Source organism: Myxine glutinosa, chromosome 4 (assembly GCF_964187855.1).
Source record: "Myxine glutinosa chromosome 4, kmMyxGlut1.1, whole genome shotgun sequence".
NCBI classification, from domain to species: domain Eukaryota; kingdom Metazoa; phylum Chordata; class Myxini; order Myxiniformes; family Myxinidae; genus Myxine; species Myxine glutinosa.
Window position 1 is genome coordinate 90977139 of NC_136264.1, and position 21893 is coordinate 90999031.

The window sequence follows — 21893 nt, forward strand, 5'->3', positions numbered from 1 at the left end:
TTTAAAACTAATAAAAACGAATTTGCGATTCATTCGCTTTCCTGCGCGTTTGTGCACGCGATGGCGATTTCTTTACCAAACTCCGGAAGCCGTTCGCTTTGGACCAAACCATTTCATGTAAATAGAGGGGGGGGGGGGATTGTCACCGTACTCGCAAGCCGTTCGCTTTGGACCAAACCATTTCATGTAAATAGAGGGGGGGGATATAATTTTAGATATAGATATAGTACGGGCAATGCCCTAGTTTCAAAGAAATGCAACATTGCATATTGTTTTGATCAAACCCAGGTTATGTGTGCAGGTGGGAAAGTATCAGGACAAGCAGAGACATCGAGGTGAAACATCAAGGAAATTTGAGGACCATGAATGAATATGTCAAATATGCCAATAATATGGGGTAAGTGGTACCATGGATACCAGCAGTTGTTTCGAAACAAACAGATCCAACATCATATCATATTCTAAATGAGTCAGGCCAAACACTTCGATTTCATGTTGATCAAATGCGGACTGGGGAATCTGATTGACAAGACACGAGTAGGACAGTCTGTTGGTGGGGTACAGCCAATAACGATTGCAAGGGAATGTTGCACTTACAGTGGATGTTGATACTTCTGTAACACCAGTGCGACGTTCGCAGCGAATGTCCAAACCACCAGAGTAGATCACGTGAAGGATGTTGTTGTCACTTGATGGAAATGTACGTCATGTGTCACACAGAGTTCCACGTCAGGACTGCTCTCTATCCCCACATCATGGAGTATTGGCTCGCGGCTCATTTTTCTTGGGAACGATCTGGTTTGTTGATGTTGTTACTAAGCAACTAGAAAGCGCTTGCGAAGTCAGCTGTTCCTTAGCAACGGTTTCGAATGGAGTGCTTGCTTTAGTGCTTAAGCCGCTTGGCGAGCGCTCGACAAGACATTTGGTAACGGAACACACCCGACGCTGATCTTTATATTTATAACGACGTATCTCTTAATCTAACGGAAATGCAATTGAGAGGAAATATGTCGGGAACGAAATAAAGAGTTAACGTCGTCGCTTTCTCGATTAAATAGTGCAGAATGAAATGAGAAGGAATCTAATTTGGAGGTGATTGTTGTATTGGTTCTTCAAAAGGACGCCGATTTAGATCAATTGAAAAGGACTTTTATAGAACAACATCCACAAAACCCGCCATCGACCCGGAAGTGACGTATATCCGGAGTAAATCCGGTTGTTATAAATTCCGGATGCTATTGTTATTGCAGATGTTACAAATGTAATCGAATCGGGAAGGAACTGCGCGGCTTTCTCCACAGACGATGAAACATGAGGGATGAAATTATTGCAGGGAATAAAATCTGGAAGGAACTCCGCATCATTATCTCCATTGGATGAAATAGGAGGAATTATTAAGGGAGGATTGAATACAATATGAAGGTGATTGAAATCTGGAGGGTCTGCACGGTTTTCTCCACATTTTAAATAGGTGGGATTTAAATGTGTAAGGAATGAAACAGAAGGTGATTGAAATGCGGGAGGGAATGAAATCTGAAGGGAATGATTTTCTCCACAGATTCAATATGGAGGACATTTCACTCTCGGCGTGTCCATGCTGCCAAAAAACGGGGTAGCCTAGTCAAAAAATCGGAAAATGTGCCTTTATAGAATGATTGAGGCATTTTTGAGTAAAAGCAAACAAACCACTTTTTCTGGGGTAGTTTTTCATGCTGAATATGAATCTGTTGTTTGCCAAGCCCAAAAATGCGTAATTAGGTCACTAATCAAGGTCAAAGGTCAATGAGTGCAAAATTCAATTTTTTTGAAAAAATGCTTTATTTTACATCCCCTATCTGTACATTTCAATTATTTTACAATATTTTGTCTAGTAAGGTTGCTAAAGCTTTTCAAAATCTTATTTTTAAAGGAAAACGTGAGGACACATCTATGCTCATTTGCCTTTATCTCTGTAAGGGGCGACAATTAGTTTTTGCGTAATTTGCTTGCAGTTTAACCTCTAAATGCACAATGGGGCAGAGTTTTTATGCTCCTATTGATGGTCTAGAGATAGATTTTATAAAGACAGAATCTAAATGTCACCGGTAAACAACATAGGTCAAAGGTCAATGAGTGCGAAAGTCTTGCAATGACGTAACAGTTACTTGCACTTGAAACCATCCCTTTCACTCAACAGTGAAAGTGGCTTCATCTTTCTGACCCCAATGCATTTGCCATGTTTGTCAAATCATTTCCATTCAGACAGAGCAGGGTGTTCTTCAATAGACCCTTAATGATGAAGAATGAATCTAATAGCCTAGCATAAGCCATCTAGTTCGTACCCTAGGCATCAGGCATTAAACATTTCAGGAGTACAGGTAAGGGTCTTTTTAAGATTGTTAAAAAATGAAATATAAAATCAAATGAAAGTAAAGGAATGCATTCTTCTTTGGTGAGATACATGTACATACAAATGTGTAATGTATGCTTGACATCTCACATCATAGGCAGGCCTACATACATGTACATTTACCTAACAGTAGTAAAAAGACAGGCAGGGCATGGGCATTGACGATGAGTGCCTAATGCATCTACCACTAATGAATTAGTGATATCGGTTAGATGTTTTGTCTTGAAGAAGCTTTACTTTGTGTCTTTGAGAATAAGATTAAAACCCGGGCCAACACTGCCTGCGCTTATTCGATCATTTAAGGGCTGTTGCAGTATATCATACAACGTTGTAGTTTTCATGGTCAGAACATGCGTGCCTGGTGCTTAGTTTGGTTTCTGTTTCTCCCCTCAGGCCAACCATGGAACCTATTGCCAGCCTCAAGTGACAGCGTGAGGATGTGTCGTTTGAACTTTGTATCATTTGTCAGGGAACTAGCCAGGTCAAAGATACGATTTTCAACCAGACAAACCAGGGTATTGCTGCCATCAGAGAGGCGACCGAGCTCCGATGCAAACTTAGACACTATGAATTTCGATCAGCCGTGGACAGGCTTTCGACTCTCTTTGCAGAGCCTCCAGAAAGTCTCCCCAAACTTAAATGGCATAAGCTATGTTACTCTGCATACACACACAAGGGGAAAATAAATGCTAAGCTAGCCAAGGAACAATCGAAAAACGAAAAAGATCCTGAAAGAAAGAGTGTTTCGGCTGAAGCATGTCCGTTTTTACGCAGTAGTACTACTAAGATGAACTGGACATTGTGTATGTTCTGCCAGAACTTTGACAAGAAGCAGAAGACAAGTCGTGTCACAACCTTCAAAATGAGTAATTAAATTACGGAAAAAGCTAAATTTGTACATAACATCTTAGTCCGTACTGCAAATGAGAATGATTTAATCTCAGCTGAGGCATGTTACCATGTTAACTGTCTTAGTAAATTCTTTATGGATGTCAAAAGGGCGGAAACTGAAAGCAAATCAGCAGACATGGCGATATCATGGTTGTGTCAAGAGCTGCGTCACTCTGCTGAGAAAGGGCACGTATTTGAACTATCTGCAGTGTTCGAGAGGTACAAAGAGTTAGCCAGTGAGTGCGACGGCACAATTCCTACATCGTATCTTAGTAGACTGGGGACTTTTAAAGAAACTTTGTCGAATTGCATTGGGGACATTTATGAATTTCTTGTGCTAAGAAATTTGGCGCCTTCAGAGAAACAAACTTTGCTTCTTCCACGACATTTCAGTCACATACCTCTTTCAGAAATGGTGTGCGGTCAGAACAGTGCAGACTATATTCCCATATTTAGACAACAGGATGATCATTTTCTGTCTTTAGTGCACGTTGCTCTGCAACTCCGCAGTGATATCATGTCACATCCTGCATTCGAAGGTTGCGATGTAAGCGAAAAAGCAGAGTTGGCAAGTGTACCACCATCTGTACTCATGTTTGTGAATATCTTGCTTGGAGGCCAAAGTAGTGTCGATGCTGAGTTTGACGAAAGTGAGATGTCTGAAACTGGTTGGGTGAAGAAGACAAGGGTCCTTAGCATTGGACAAGACATGGTCTATGGTGTATGTGGAGACAAGAAGGCACCGCCTAAACACGTTGGAATGGGTATGACGCTGCACCAGTCAACTCGATCAAAGAAATTAGTTGAGCTATTCCATAATGCTGGGCACATAATCAGCTATAACCGGGTTCTTAGGTATGACACTGCCATGGCTGAAAACACTCTGAAAGCGCTTGATCAAGAAACTGGGGCAGTTGTTACCAGCAACCTGGTTTCGGGACGATTTGTGCATTTTTCTGGCGACAATATTGACATCAATGACTCTACCCTAGATGGCAAAAATACATTTCACGCTACTCAGTTAGCTGCCTGGCAGAGGGGGCCATCTGCTGAAAGCGGTCTTGGAGACATCAAACCATCCAATACGTCAACGTTGGATATACCAACAGCAGTTGAAAAGATCCAACAACAGCAGTTTCCGACACCATCAAAGAAGGTCACAGAAGATGCTGAAAAGTTCATTTGCCATATCTACAAAGAACCATCTGAGAACTGTAATCAAGCCCGCATTAAACTGTTCAACAAATGCCATGCAACAGAGACCCTACCTCCATCTAGTGATGCAGCAAAGTTCCACATAGAGCGTGCAAACTACCAAAGTTTCATTTGGAGAGAGGCCAGTAATCCAATGACAGATCTGCCACCGCCGACTGATTGTGGATGGAAACTCGTTGATGACAAGTTGTCACCGGTTCTTACAACTTTACCGTCAATTCCAAAGGGATGCCGAGAACTTACTCAGTGTGGTTGCAAGAAAGGTTGCAGTTCTGATAGTTGCTCTTGTCGGAAGTGGGGGAAACAGTTCTGCACTGAGGCCTGCAAGTGCAATGCCAGTGAAACACCATGTCGAAACAGGCCAAAGTAGGGGGGGGGGGGGTCAGAGCTTACACAGTTAAGCTAATTGGCATTCCCCTGGATGGCTCCTCCTTCCAGCCAATCAGTCTGACAGACTGCAATTGATTCAGGATTAATTAAGAATACATGTGATAATGATCAACTGCCTGCACTCCAAACATGTTTGCCATGAAGTGCATTTTGCGCCTTGTGCCATGTAAGTGCACTTTGCGCCTTGTGACCGTTAGCCTTAATTAAGTGGCTAATTAGTCAAATATTGACATTTAGTGTAGAAAACAATCTTGCTATTATATAGGACTCAGGTAAACCACTTCACTGATGGTATTTAAGGCAACAATTCAAGTGAATTCAAACAGTATGTCAAAAAACGAAAAGTTGCTTCATTACGGATATATTCACAAAAATCTGATTTTTTCCCTTCACAATTCCCTTTACTTTCATAATTGTGAAAAGCTGTAGTAACCTTACCAGACAAAATACTGTAAAATAATTGAAATGTACAGATAGGTGATGTAAAATAAAACATTTTTTCAAAGATTTTGAATTTTGCACTCATTGACCTTTGACCTTGATTAGTGACCTAATTACGCATTTTTGGGCTTGGCAAACAACAGATTCGTATTCAGCACGAAAAACTACCCCAGAAAAAGTGGTTTGCTTGCTTTTACTCAAAAATGCCTCATGAATTCACGTTTCCCAGAAATTTGACTAGACTAGGGTAAGCGTCTCTCGCTTGACGGGTCACTGGAATACCGCTTCATCTCGCGGGAATTGTTGCTTTTGTTAATTTTATTCTTTCCATTCCGTATGTTGATGCGTTTTATGTGTGTGATTGTCTCCACGGGTGCTTTAAATGTGTAAGATTTGACGAACGAAACTTGAGGCTGACAGGTTGGCCTTCGAGGTGCACACACTCGCCTCTTAGTCTTACCTTAGCTGTCTAGCCTGAATTCGAATCCCGACCCAGCCGTAACCGTTGTTCCAGGTTTGTCAGAAACCTCTCCATCTTTTCAGGTGCAAAGGTCCAGAAGCGGTTGATTTCGACAGGAAAGGATGGGTACAGAAAAAGAGAAAGGGGTTGGAGACACAAGATTTGTGAAGAAACTGACTTGATTAACTCGAACAGCACCGGGAGAGAGCGTGCATACCTCCGCCAGGCTGAAGAGTTTACGTTTTGTATCACACTGATAGGCCAGATCTGAATCCGGACCTGAACCAAAATCTAATCGGCTTGGTCTTGTCACTTACCCAACTCATCCACAAGTTTTGTCAAAGGTCATCCATAACTTTTTGAAATGTCGTTTTTGGCCCCATCACTCAATGGTGAATAATCACTTTTTAAAAACTAGAATGGCACTCGGTAGAGAGCATACACACCTCCTCCTGGTTGGTCATATCACTCAATGGTGAAGAATCACTTTAAAAAAAAAAAAGATTCTCATATCCGAATCCTTATTCAGATCTTCACCAAAATCGAATCAAATCGTCCTTGTCACACACACAACCTGTCCACCAAGCTTCGTCCAAATCCGTCCACAACTTTTTGAGATATCCTGCTATGTATCGTTTTTGGCCCGACCTCCCAATGCAATGGTGAAGAATCACTTAAAAAATTATACTAACCGGATCCGAATCCGGATCTTCACCAAAATCTAATAATTTCGTCCTTGTCACATACACAAAATCCATCAGAGACATAAAAATCTCTGCCAAATTTCGTCCGAATCCATCCACAACTTTTTGAGATATTTTGTTCACAGACAAATGGACAGACAAGCAGACAGGGGTGAAAACATAACCTACATCCACCTTTGGTGGCGAAGGTAATTAAAAATTCTCATATCTGGATCCAGATTCGGATCTTCAACAAAATCGAAACATTTCGCCCATGTCACTTACACAACCTCCACCTAATTTCGTCTGAATCGGTCCACAACTTTTTGAGATGTCTTGTTCACAAACAGACAAAAAAAACCATACAGTTGTGAAAACATAACCTCCATCCACCTTCGGTGGCGGAGTAACATGACGCCATCAGGTTTTAGAAGAGAGAGGCATGTTTTAAATTTCATTCTTAAGTTTGGACATTGTTTTCTGGCTCTCCTGTGAGTGGACACACCTATCGCGGGCTTTGTGGAATGATCTGAGGTTGCCTTCAGTTAGATTTACTTTCCAGGAAAAGACGGCACGTTGTTTTTAAGCCACTGCCTCACCACAGGATTCAGAGTACCAAGGGCGGAAGGATGGGTAAGATAACTGAAGACGAGATGGGATGAATCTGCAGTGCATATGAGAGCGCAGGTTTCTGTGGAAGAATTCCCAAGCTGAATTAAGATCAGGGGCGGTAGATATAGGAGTCCAGTCCTGAGGATAATATGGCTGCTTGCAGACTGAGTGAACTGGTCGACTCACTGGCGCTGAGGCTGTTCTCTCAGAGTGGCTAGACAGATGTTGACCTTCACAAGCACTTGATCCGATGAAGCAATTGGGGTTGACGAAGAGCAAGACACATTTTATAATATTTTTTTATCAGTTTGTATGTTATAATCTTTACCAGTTTGAGTGTGAATAATTGTATAGCAGATGAAGTTATTTTTCTCTCTAGCCTTAATAGTTAATTTTTAAAAAAACCACCTTTAGAGGCCATTTTTCCCCGCAAAGCGGGGGTTGGCCTTTTTCGGGAACCATGGTTGTTGTTGTTGTTTTTTGGTCCCCTTTTTGAAGCAATGTTTTACGGCCGGATGCCCTTCCTGACGCCAACCCTTTTTGCCGCCTTTAACGACAAACAGGGAATTACCAGTGAACTGGTAATCAATTAGCCGAGCTCGGAAGGAATGTACAGGCTGAGTCAACCCCCCTGGCGTTAATTCAGCGATCGACCGGGATTCGAACCCAGGATCCTAGGTATCCTAAGCCGGCACCCTAGCCGCTAGCCCAACACCAGGGTTACTTCCACCAGGGCTTAATAGTTAATTATATTATGTTATTACACAAGAGGATAAGCACTGCTCCTTTAACCCTCAGGATGGCTGGAGTAGAGACTCAGGGTCGCTGCTGCTGTGGCCATCGTGAGGCTCAGACAAAGAGGTAATTCTTATTCCACAGTCACTGTGCTCTTTCACCCATTCGTATTTTTGTTACAGGTACGTTTTACTTTCTTGGTATGTAATTACCCTCGTTTGTTTGTCTTTGAGCAGGCTATATCAAAAAAACTATGGACGGATTCAGACGAAACTTGGTGTGCAGGTTGGGTGTGTGATAAGGACGAATTGATTAGATTTTGGTTAAGATCAAGATACTGTAATTTTATTAAGTGATTTTTCACCATTGAGAGATTAGGCCCAAAACAATAGTTGGCATGATATCTCAAAACAATGTGGACAGATTCGATTGAAACTTGGTGGACAGGTTGGCTCATCAGTTTGATAACCAAACCTGTCCACCAAGTAGGGCCGAAAACACTGCCTGGGGGCATTGCGGGGTCTACCAACTTCAGACGGGAATGATCGACCCGGAGGGCGGGTTCAAAAATGACACTGCTTTTTCACCTTCATCATAACTACCAAGTTTGGTGATTTCTACCCAAACATTTAGAATGAAATAGCGTGACGGACGGACTGTCTTGAGAAACAAGGACCTGTGCAGGGTCTACGAGCAGCAAATATGATTGGTCGTTATGATGTAAAATGGCGTAATATTTTGCTGTCAGGGCAGGGCAATAACCCAGTAGATAACTTTCATGTGAAGAACATTCAGATGATTATTGTATTCAATCTTTTTACTGTTTGTACTTGTTTAAAAGGTAAGTAGCTGTAACAGCTCCCAATGATTATCCAAATTGATTGATGCCAATGTCCTTTTGGGTGGAGATCCATGATAACGGCTTGAGCAGATTTTTTGTTCTTGTCCCTCATTTCCTCTACTATTTGCCCCCAGGAATTTTATTACTCTGTGCTGAGGAAGCTACAAAAACAAACGGAGAGCATAATCAAAAAGACCAAAATGGGAGAGAGAAGGAAAATGGATGTACATCAAATTTAAACGTTATATGTCCCTTTCACGTACTGCACGCATCCTCCAGGGCCTTACCTCTTCCAGCCTCACACCTGGAGAGCTAGATCCTGCCTATCACACGCCGGGACACCCACGAAACTCTTGCCTTTTCCCCCCACTAGACGTCATCCTTTCTGCCGTCTGTCACCACATTATCGATTTGGATTCTCGAATTTCCTTGGGCCAGTCTGAGGAGGTAAAACCTGGCTTTGGTTTCAACGTGATCTCGCGACCGTACACCCGTGTCCCGTGTAATTTTTGTACCTATGCTCCAGGCATTACCGCGTGTGGATCTCGGCTACCGTCAGGCGTCTTCGGCTCTCCAAAATCTAACGAACCAACTGAATGAGTTGTGGCCAAGAGCGGCGGGCTTGTGGTCTCATGTGAGGCGTGTTGCCGTCTGGTTTACTCGGGAGTTGCTGAAACTGCTGCTAAAAGATTGTGAGCTGGGAAGGGTGAGTAGTTGTGTGAGTATCAAAGGAGGTGAGTTTGATTTGTATTTGAACTCAAGACTGTGATCTTTATTTCCTGGCGAGCCAAGCATCATTAGCGAATGCTTGTTGTACCATGACAAAGGGATGACTGTGCCGCTGATGCGGTGCCCCCTTCACATTCGGGCAGAAATGTGGAATTTGTTTGGGATGCCAATACATAATATTCTATTCTTTTCAAAAGACAACGTGGGATATTTAATACTAAAACGTGTACCATACTCTACAAAAAGTACAGTACACGTTGAATGCTGCTGAAGCGGTTTCTTGGCTAGGGTTATATTAGATGGTTTGCCATTGCCTTCCCAGCATTGTTTATCCATGCTCTTGTAGCGACCCATGGGTCCCCCAAAGCTCGAGACCAGCAACATAATCTCCTTGCCCAAGCCGGTGACGTAACCGGCGGACAAACCGCGGCGCCGAGGTTATAATTGCTTGCACCTGTCGGTCACATGACCACCAAAGCTTGCCTCGCCTGAGAGGCGTGGCTTTGGTTCTGACGTATGCTTTTTGGTTTGGATTATATGTATGCGAACCCGATAAACGGGTTTTCAGAGTTCCCGAGTTGATTATACAATAAACATCTTCTCGGACGAGTTTGTGTCTTGTCCGTCACTTCGTCCGTCTCAAGCAGGAGCGCTGCTCCTTCACTCTATACATTTAAATGCTGAGTGTCAAGCAAAGAAGCAGCGCGAACCATTTTAAAAGTCTTTCGCATTACTCGTCCAGGATTTGAACCACCGAAACTTCCAGACTCGTAGCGGACGCTCACTGGTGGGATCTTGGACCATGTCTGGTGGACTTGCATCACCGTGTCTATTAGCATTACATCGCCGTGTTTGGTGGCATTACATCACCATGTCCGGTGGCATTATATCACCATGTCTGGTGGCATGACATCACCATGTCTGGTGGGATCTTGGACCTCCACCAGCCATTGCGAACAGACGAGACCCCAGCTTAACGCCCATCTGAGGGAAGATACACTTTGTGATGACTCATTTGCTGAGAAGCATCAATCTGACATTTTATATTCGGGTGAGGTATCAAACCCAGACTCAACAGCTCAAAGGCAAGTGTTATACCTCTGCACCATTCTGTCAGACAGAGGGCCAAGTGTTCATCACCAAGGCGTGGGTGTAGTAAAAAGGACTGTGCAAGCTTTGATGGTTACTGCAGAATAAATGGTCCTTTTTATTTTTCAGTTTAATATTATTGATCCAGACAAACCTTTGTACAGATGAGTATTTATCTTGTGTATATATACATATTGTTACATTTGTGGGGGTCGGCATGAAATACCTCATCGGAAAATTAGATTAGCATGCTCTGTATGCCACGAAGAAGCCATCTCGATGTATGTAACTAGGCTGTCTGTCCGGGTAAAAGCATTTGCATGTCGCCATAAGGGGCGTGGCTTTGTGATAATTAATTCTCGGGCTTAAAGATTAATTCCCCAGTGTGTAATTTGCCTCCTGTTGTCTCCCCTTCGGTTTTATTACATTTGGCCAGCCAGGAAATCGAGGGCTTAGTAAAACGACTGTAATAAATGGACTCATTTGCTCACAGTGCCGTCAGAGCCGACAGAAACAGCATTTGCCGATCGGCAAGGAAACCCCGACGTCATCTGAACATTCCCGAATGACGAATAGACTCCGCCCATTGACGACTCGTAACAAGGAGACCATGCCCCGGCCTTCGTGATTGGTGGAGGCGAGGTGGGATGATTGAGTAGCGCTCGATGATTGGAGAGAGTGTGATGTCAGCGTGGAACATTCGCGAGCTGGAGGACAAAGACGCAGTCTCGCATTTTGTTCTTTTTGTCCTGACATTCGTAGAAGGCGGTCGCATTTCCTCTTTGTTCTGGCTGGGTCATGGGCAGTGGCCCATCTTTGGCTGGTGTGCGCTTGTGGAAAGAGGCTGAACAAGAGCGGTTCAGGGCAGTCGGCAGCGCAAGAAAGAGCTCACGTTGGGACGTCAAGGAGCGCAACTCCACGCCATTTTGTGCGCTTCCCACATGGTGGTTTGGAGGCGACGAATGACCAGCTAGCCTTACCGGCCATTTGGGGACGCAAAGCTGAGTGCCGGCCGATTACCAAAACATTATTTCTTTTCTTTTACTTTTGTTTCTTTGTTTGTATGCGAGTCTGAGTGGAGACGTCTCAAATTAGGAAATCGTTTTTACCTCACCTTTCATTGTTATTTGCATTTGCTTTTATTAAACCCATTACTTATTGCATTTCTTTGTCATGCCTGTATATAGTTTCTGTGTCTGTGGGGATCGGATTAACCCCCATGTGGCTTTGTTTAGGTAAGGACCTCGCCGATCTGCAACATCATCGCTGAAGAGAGCGAGACTGACTTTAACTTCAGACAAGTACCATAGATGCCGACTCATCCCCTTCGTGCCGGCTTCTTCATGGTGTAAATACGGTTATTAATTCACTGTGCGCCACACCTAAACATTGATATATTTAACTGATTTTTATACTGCCAGGTTTTCTCATCAAGTGGATCAAAATTGCCAGCGAGCGAACGCATGTGACAATTTCATGCTTTTTGATGCACCCTAATATATATATATATATATATATATATATATATATATATATATATATATATATATATATATATATATATATATATATATATATACAGACTTGGCATTTAATATGGAATTATTTTTTTTTCTTGACTTGGGTTTACTTTCTTAACTCAGTATATCAATCTGGTGAGTTTCTTTACATCATACATCATACATTAAGGTGAATCATACATCGTCACAATGAACGTTATGCGAACGTGAATGTTATGCGGGAGTCCAAACCTGAGAATGCTGGAGACTAAAGCTGAAATTGGGAAAACTAAACACCATGTTTTACTCCTGGAGATCCCAGGATTATCCACCCAAAATATCGTTGCGATCGGTTCAGCAGTTTTTACGGTACCTTCGAACAGACAGACAGACGGACGGACATTTGGTGAATTATAGTAAGATACACACACTGTGCTTTATTTGCATTGACCCTCGTCACAAATGGAGTTTCATTACCCAACATGCATAGCATTCCTCAAAGCGGAGTCAAACAATTGGTTAACTATGTATTTGTGTACAGACGTCAGTCTCTGATGAAGAAACTACTTCATTTCAATTGAATTTTATAGTTTGAACACTGGAGAACACAAATCATGTAAAACCTCCTGAAACATGTCAGTAAACCTCCTGAAAATATGTTTTTGTTTCTATACAACCTTTAAAATCTTTATTTTATTTCAGTTGAATCCAGACTTGGCATTTAATATGGAATTTTTTTTTTTTTCTTGACTTGGGTTTACTTTCTTAACTCAGTATATCAATCTGTTGAGTTTCTTTTACACTTTGGTGATTTATTTGTTAAAAGAACCATGTCACTGATTGTCTGTCGCAGCAAGAAGTCAACAACAGGATTATATCACAGGTGGCATGGCAAAATGTACGGACAGGTGCATTTGACGATTGGCTTCACAGTCGGGTATACAAGGGTTGTTGTGTTCCGTATTAGTGGAAAACAACTGCTGCACGTCTCCAAAAGTTATTGCCGCTTCCTCTGGAGATGGTCCGTCAACTCGACAATGCTGTTTGTCATGGAGTGGTGGCTTTACGAAATTACGGCATGAAACAGCGTGCTATTGCTCGGCAGTATGGTATCACTCAAGGTCAGGTGTCAAAGATCCTGAAACGAAATGCTCAGAGGGGTGTCCCTACTCCAATACCGAGGCCAGGACTTCCCTGCAGAACCACAAGGAGGGATGATCGCCAGCTGCACCGGTTAGTCCGCAATGGCCGTACCAAGTCAGCTAATCGGCTTAGGGCTGAGTGGCAGCAACTGACAAATGTGCCTGTATCCAGAAGGCGAGTCAACCAACGACTGGTTCAAGCAGGCTATCGTGCCAGGCGTCCCCTGAGAAAGCCACACCTGACCAGACAACACCGCTAGCGCCGATTGCAGTGGGCCAGAGAGCACCGTCAATGGCAGCTAGGACACTGGAATCACGTGATCTTCAGTGACGAGTCTAGATTTCTGGTCTCTCGTCAAGATGGCCACGTCCGAGTGCGCAGACAAGTGCATGAAGCCTACAACAAAGATTGTATAGTGCCAGGAGTCCAAGCTGGAGGTGGTGGTGTGACCGATTGGGCTGCTTTTCATGCAGGGGGAAAAACTGACCTGGTTGTTCTGAATGGAAACCTGAACCAGTTCAAGTACAGGGCCATTCTGGAAGAAACATTGCTTCCATTTGCTCGTGCAGCCTTTCGAGGAAACTTTGTCTTCCAAGATGACAATGCACGGCCTCATCGTGCTCGCATGATCCAACAATTTCTTGCTGACCGTGGTGTAGAGCATATGGAGTGGCCTGCCATGTCCCCGGATATGGATCCGATCGAGAACTTGTGGGCAGAATTAACGCGTCAAATTGACCACTTGGACCAGCAGCCGACCTCTGTGCATGAGTTGCAGCAGGCTATTGTCACTGCATGGCAAGCAATTCCTGTCCAAACCTTGGCAAATCTTGTGGACAGCATGCCTCAACGTGTACGTGCTCTCCTGAATGCTCGTGGGGGTTACACGAAGTACTGAACTGTAATTTTACTGTCCGTAATCCCAGTCGTAATTTAACTTTTGTTTAAAATTTTTTTGGCTAATGTGCAAAATAAAGAGATACTTCTGGAAAACGTAGAGAAGTTTAACACAGTACTGTCCATGAATTGAGTTCGATATCAGTTTACATCATTCTGTCTTTATTTTATTATCCTTCCTTCTCCTTGGTTTCTTTTGACTTGTAAATAGTAGTAATAAATCATATTTGTTCTTCCTACTTTTGCCTTCTTCTTCTTCTTCTTCTTCACATCCGTTCGTCTTTGAGGTTTCCACATTGAACACCTGTGGCACGGTTTGGCCAACGTTAAAGAATCGGGTCAGTTACCTGCTAATGGTTCGTGCCGCGGTTGCTAAACCACTCTGCAATTAACATCTGTCCGCGGTCGCGAACGAGGTTGCGCACCTGCCTCTCCGGAGGGAGCTTGGGCAACTTCAGGACCACGTCGGTCAGTCATAGACGAGGGGATTAATCCCCCCTCGATAAGTGGAAAAGAGGCTGACGGAGAGATCAGTAACAATAAATATACACAGACTTGGCATTTAATATGGAATATTTTTTTTGTGGGGGTGAACTTACTTTTCAAGATGACTTAGAACCAAAAGTTCATTGGAATTATGTTGAAATTATTCTAGATTTTGTTAACGTGACCTTTAAAAGAAATAAAAACCACATTTGACATTTCGAAGCAAATAAATTGATCCTTGAAAGTGATGTAAACTGATATCGAACTCAATTCACGGACAGTACTGTGTTAAACTTCTGTACGTTTTCCAGAAGTATCTCTTTATTTTGCACATCAGCCAAATTTTTTTTAAACAAAAACAAAAGCTAAATTATGACTGGGATTACGGACAGTAAAATTACAGTTCAGTACTTCGTATAACCCCCACGAGCATTCAGGAGAGCACGTACACGTCGAGGCAATGCTGTTCACGAGATTTGCCAAGGTTTGGACAGGAATCTCTTGCCATGCAGTGACAATAGTCTGCTGCAATTCACGCACAGAGGTAGGCTGCTGGTCCAAGTTGTCGATTTAACTCGTTAATTCTGCCCACAAGTTCTCTATCGGATTCATATCCGGGGACATGGCAGGCCACTCCATATGCTCTACACCACGGTCAGCAAGAAAGTGTTGGATCATGCGAGCACGATGAGGCCTTGCATTGTCATCTTGGAAGACAAAGTTTCCTCGAAAAGCTGCACGAGCAAATGGAAGCAATGTTTCTTCCAGAATGACCCTGTACTTGAACTGGTTCAGGTTTCCATTCAGAACAACCAGGTCAGTTTTGCCCCCTGCATGAAAAGCAGCCCAAACGGTCACCCCACCACCTCCAGCTTGGACTCTTGGCACTATACAATCTTCGTTGTGGGCTTCATGCACTTGTCTGCGCACTCGGACGCGGCCATCTTGACGAAAGACCAGAAATCTAGACTCGTCACTGAAGGTCATGTGATTCCAGTGTCTTGGCTGCCATTGACGGTGCTCTCTGGCCCACTGCAATCGGCGCTGGCTGTGTTGTCTGGTCAGGCGTGGCTTTCTCAGGGGATGCCTGGCACGATAGCCTGCTTGAACCAGTCGTTGGTTGACTAGCCTTCTGGATACAGGCACATTTGTCAGTTGCTGCCACTCAGCCCGAAGCCGATTAGCTGACTTGGTACGGCCCTTGCAGACTAACCGGTGCAGCTGGCGATCGTCTCTCCTTGTGGTTCTGCGTGGACGTCCTGGCCTCGGTATTGGAGTAGGGACACCCCTCTGAGCATTTCGTTTCAGGATCTTTGACACCTGACCTTGAGTGATGCCATACTGCCGAGCAATAGCATGCTGTTTCATGCCAGAATTTCGTAAAGCCACCACTCCATGACAAACAGCATTGTCAAGTTGACGGACCATCTCCAGAGGAAGCGGCAATAACTTTTGTAGACGTGCAGCAGTTGTTTTCCACTAATACAGAACGCAACAACCCTTATATACCCGATTGTGAAGCCAATCGTCAAATGTACCTGTCCTTACATTTTGTCACGCCACCTGTGATATAATCCTGTTATTGACTTCTTGCTGCGAAAGACAATCAGTGACATGGTTCTTTCAACAAAGACATCACCGAAGGGTAAAAGAAACTCACCAGATTGATATACTGAGTTCAGAAAGTAAACCCAAGTCAAGAAAATTTTTTTTTTCCATATTAACATATTAAATGCCAAGTCTGTGTATATATATGTGTATATATATATATATATATATATATATATATATATATATATATATATATATAGATATATTGTTGCGGATATGGAATTTGGCCTCCATATCCGCTTGTAAATATTCCCCTATTTCCCCAATACTCCCCAACTATCCCCAATCCCCCATTCCCTAGTCCCATTGTCTGTAAACAACACTCTGTAGAACCGACCTTCCCCTTTTTCCCCCATTAAATGTCGTGCCCAGGTCCACCGCATCTCACGTAGACAACTTTTGGACATCTTGCTAGTTATTCTTAGTCTATGTCAGTTAAGGACTCGTTTCCATTAATTCTGACTCTTCGTTGCACCAGAATGTGATTGTATGGCACCAGTAGTGAGTTTAGGACCTCCCCATACCTCCTCCCATCTTCCCCATGAAACAACAACTACAACAACAACAACTACAACAACAACAACAACTACAACTACAACTACAACAACAGAGGAGATTGGGGGCGGCGCGGCGCGGGGAGTGTGCGTCCTCACTGCGGCGTGGTTAGCCGCCATTGCCCATGCGCTCCACGGGGTTACCACGAAGGGGCCGGCTGTCAGCTCCTCGTCAAGGGCGGAGCCTGGTAACCCCCCCGCACCCAATAAGAAGGGCGGACCGATTCCAACTGGGGCGGAGCTAACGAGCCGAGGGCGTGTCACTCCCCGCCGGATATGCGCCGCCACTTACCGGATGTGAGGTCAGATGCGCCCCCAGCTTGAGAAGACAAGTCACCACCTCCGAGCGCTGAGTGAGACCTCCCGCATCTTTGGACTGGACCGGGTCGATTTTGCCCCTGAGCCAAGGTGCACCTTGAGCCATCGAAGACCTGCCCCTCCTTGCCATCAATCCCCGTGTGAGTCAGTTTTGTCCCGTTTATCTGTCGTCTGTCGGGGCTAGATAAGACTGTGTCTAAGTGCCTATCTTCCTATGCTGTCCCTCTTGTCGTTGTAATCTGACCTTCCGCCCTAATATAACCTCCTCCGGAGGTCTTGAGAACTGAACCCTTGGTGTCGTGTCATTTTAATCCAGCCGTTGTGTCTTTTCCATCATTGATTTAGCATAGCGCGACTTAGTCAACGTTCGAGCATAATCGGGTAAACTGTGCGGACACGGCGGCCATTCCGCTCGGCCCACCATAACATCAAAGTCGTGTCTGTAACAATTGGTGTCAGGAGTGTCGGATTCGGACCTGGGACTAAATTTATTAGGCCCAAATTTTGGAACACCAATTGTACCGCTAGGGTAACAATTGGTGTTGGGAGGTAGAATTCGATCCGGAGCGCGTTTCCCGCGCTCGAAATTATAACGGCGAAATTTGATTTTGTTTTACGAAAATAAAAACCCGAATTTTGAAAGTCGCGCTATGGCAGACCAAGTCGGCTGGGTTCCGTTAGAGGAGAGTGAGGCAGGGTCGGTCCAGGACCAAATTGAGGGACGTGAGGAGAGCGAAGCAGCGAGGGTAGCAGACGCACAAAATGGCGCCTCGCTGGTCACGGCGACCGCGACCGTGGCAGCGCCCCTGGTGGATTCGAACCTTTTCCTCCTGCAAATGAGGGCCCTTATGGAACAAATGGGGAACCGGATGGATGCTCAGAGTGAGCGATTGGAGGGCCAAATGGGGGTAATGGGAAACCAAATGGGGGTAATGGGAAACCAAATGGGGGTAATGAGGGACGAAGCGAGGGGTACCAGTGAGGGGTTAGACAATAATTTTAAGGGATTAGACAAGAAATTTGGGAAGTTAGACAATAATTTTGAGGAGTTAGACAATAAATTTGGGAAGTTAGACAATAATTTTGAGGGGTTAGACAACGGGATAAAAGAGGTGAGAAATGGGTTAATAGGGTTAGAAAACAGTATGGAAGGCAAATTGAGGGACATGAGGGACCAAGCGGAAAGGGAAGTTAAACAAATGGAGCAGCAGATAGAGGGGGTCAGAATGGGGGTAGAAACCAAACTGGATGCTCACAGGGAGGAAATGGAGCAGATGAGGGTGGCATCTGGGCAGGAGATGCAAGTGATGGGAGAGGAGATCAGAAGAGGTGTGAGTGAGGAGGTCGGAGGAGTGCGCGAGGAGGTGAGGCACTGTAAGGAGCGCATGGAGAAGGAGGTGAGAAAGGGGACTGTAAAGTTACAAGGGGGCATAGAGGACCTGACGCAGGAGGTGGAACAGCTGACGGAGGGACAAAAAGAAGTAACGGAGCAGGTTCAAAGGAACACTGCGGTATTAGGAGGGTTAAAGGCGACACAGAAAGAACTAAAAGATGACTTGATAGCGACGAAGAGGGAATGTCAGATGGTACGTGAGGGACTGACAACGAGGTTGGATGAGGTGATAGAGGTAATGGAGACGAAGGACCGGCAGGTGAGGACGCACATGGAAACGGTCAAGGTAGCCTTGGAGGACGAGCTTGAGGAGACGTACCGGGGAATAAAAGAGGTGAAGCAGAAATTAGAAGAAGTGGAAGAAGGGGTGAGCGAAATTAAGAAGCGACGGAGAGGGGATAAGAAAGAGATAAAAGAGGAGATAAAAGAATTGGTCCGAAGTCTGTGTTCGGATCGTGATGATGTGCTCATTAACCGGATGAGGGATTCGCAGGTGATGGAGGAGAAGCGAAGAGGAAGAGGACCCGGTGTAAGTGGTGACCAATATGGTCGTGCGTATGATGCGCCAGGTGATTTAAGAAGCTTGGGGGTCGAGATGGACCCGGGTGTTCGTGAGAGGCCGTTGGTGAAGTGTGCGACAGGTCTGGTGTGCGAAAAAGGAGGTGTGCAAGAAAGTCCGACTCTGGGGTGTGTGAGGAAAAAGTGCGTGCCAAGGAGTGAGGGTGCTGGCGAGAGTGAGTCGGTCGTAGCGCGTGTGCGAGGGGGCACATGGAAGCGCGGTGTGGTAAGTGTTACAGAGGGTGTGACGGGAGAGTGTGCGCGAGAAAGGTGTGTGACGGACAGGTGCATGGGGAAAGAGTGCGCTGTCAAGAATGGAGGTGAGAGTATTGAGAGTGACAAGGAGAGTGAGTTGGTTGTGACAGGTGAGCGAGGATGTACACCTGGGATGGAAGGATGCACACCTGGAATGGTAGAGCGTGAGTGGGAATGCACGCTGGAGTTGGTGGTGAGGCACGTGGTTGGGTGTGTGAATGAGAGCACACCTGTGATTGTCACAGAGGAGGTGACAGAGGAGGGGGCGCGAAGAGGTGTGTTGGTGAGGTGTGCGACCAACGAATGTGTGCCAAAGTGTTCGGTGGTCAGGTGTGTGACCAAGGCTGTGAGTGGAATGAGGGTACCTGGGTGTGTAAGGAAAGGTACGAGGAGCATGGGAACGGCTGGATGTGTGAGCAAGGAACGGGCTGCGGGGTGTAAGCGTCCAGGTGAAGCATCGACGGTAACCAGGTTAGAGTTTAGGTCGACTTTTAGCCGAATCGGGCCCTCGGTGCGTGCTGGGCCTCGCTTTGAACGGCCGCGTCCGTGCTCCACTAGGCGGAGCGGGCGGCTGGATAAGAAGGGTCGTCATGGCGACCACTTTTTGTTGAGGCATTCCGGCAGGTCGAGATCGGGACATTGGATGGCTCCACGCCGAGATGGTGCGTGGGATCTTGGCCCGGGTAAGCCCCCTTCCCTGCACCGAGTGCCGGACGCGTCCAGCCGCTGGCACAAAACAACCAGCATTCATGGCTTGGCTTTACGAAGCCGGGCTTTGGACAGAAATTGGCGCACCGAGAGGCATTAGTGAGTAGACTGGGTGATGAGGTTAGTGTTTTGGGCCCAAAATTAGAGAAAAACAAAATTTGATGATTGGCAAGGGATTGGCAGTAGTGATTGGCAGATGATGGGTAGTGATTGGCAATTTTTTAATTTGTTGAAATTTGATGTGCAAAATTGGTAGTGAGCGATGGGCCCGGTGGGTAAGGGGGGCATCCCTGCCATCCTTCCCATGGTGGGGGCAAATGCGCAATAGCTTATGGGGTGTATGGCAGTGAAAACTAGCCCGGGTGGGTTAGGTTATATTGATAGGGCCCTAGAAGATGACATTAGGTAACGTTAAGTTTAGTTAGTGACTGATACCTGTAGTGGGGACGCAGGTAGATTAGTGTGGATTATAATGACGAGGGAGCGCAATAGTTTAAAGGGACGACTGGGAAGCGCAAGTTTCAGAGGGGAGTAGTTAGATGAGATGATGCCGTGTGTGTGAGAATTGAACAGGTGTGATTGCACAGGTGTGCAACTGGACAGGTGTGTGGAGCAGTGTGTGAGTAGTGAGTGTGTGGATCAGCGCGAATGCGCTTGGGGAGAGAAGGGTGCAGGTGGCACCAAGTATGAGAGCACAGCTGTGCAAGTACAGGTGTGTGGAGAGAGTTGGAGTAAGTGGTACGGAGTGGTGTGCATGGTGCGAAGGTGTGGATGGGGGAAGAGTGGACCCCTTTCACGAGTACCCGGGGCGGGTAGTGTAAGTGTTAGGTAGAGGGTATAGGTAAATTGTGGTTGGATATTGGCATCTGTGGTGCGGGTGACAGAATGGTATTGTGGATGGGTGCATTAGTGTTGTGGAAATGGCTGGGCGTGTAGCCTGTTAGTGTGTGTAGTTGGTTGGGCACTCCACCACTGTGAGGATGTCGGCCAGGTGAGGCCGCAGGTGGGCTCTGGGAGCCGGTAGTTGTGAGTGGGTGCCTGAGGATCCCGGGTGTGGATCGGGCAGCCCAGTGCCAGAGAGGGCACCGAGTGGGGAGAGCGCCAGAGGGCCTTCCCCAGGTAGTTAGGTTAGGGTAAGGAGCAGGTAAGCTCGGAGGCAACTGCAGTGGTGGAGGTGTGCAGGTGGGTAGACCCGCTGGGAGAGGTACACGCCACAGCCCAGAAATTGTGCGAGGGCACCGGGAGATGAATCGGGGGAGTGAGACCCCAAATTGAAAAGCACCACAGTTTGGTCAATGGGCATTGGTTTTTAGAACCCATAGTGTAAGAGGGCCAATGGTTTGGCAGGAGAAAGACCCCGGGTAATGTAAAGTGTGTTAAAGTCATTTAGGAAATAGTTAGGATTGATGAACCTGTCGCACCATACGCAGCCACTTACCTGTGGTGATGATGATAAATCCACACCTGTGTTTTCTTTGTTCTGTGTGCAGGAAATGAGAATTGCTGTGTGGATTGGTGAGACGCATCACGACGTGGATGAGACATTGGGGTGATTCCATCTCTCCCTCCTTAGGAGGGACTGATGATGAATTGGTGATGACAAATTATGATGTTGAGTTGGAGATGGCAAATTTTGATGAAAGTTGGAAATGGCAAATTTGATTGGTTAGGAGGGAGAGAAGACGAATTTGGTATATGGGAGGAACGGGGAAGACAGTAGGGACGTTTGTTGATTTGTAAAGTAGATGTTTATGGGTAGTGTTGTGTTTTGTGGATACAGTAAGGGGTAAGGGAGGGGCCATGTAGGTTACCTGGTTGGGGGGGGGGGGGCGTACGGTAGGAACGTACCTGTCTCACCTGGTTCCCATGTGCCCCCAGTGTGCATTACCTTACATTGCGTGCACTTTTGCGCCCTTACCACCTTACTCACTTGTCTGCTTCTTTTGTCTCCCACCTCCGAGGATCTGGTTTTGGGGCAGAGAGAGAGGAGAGAGAG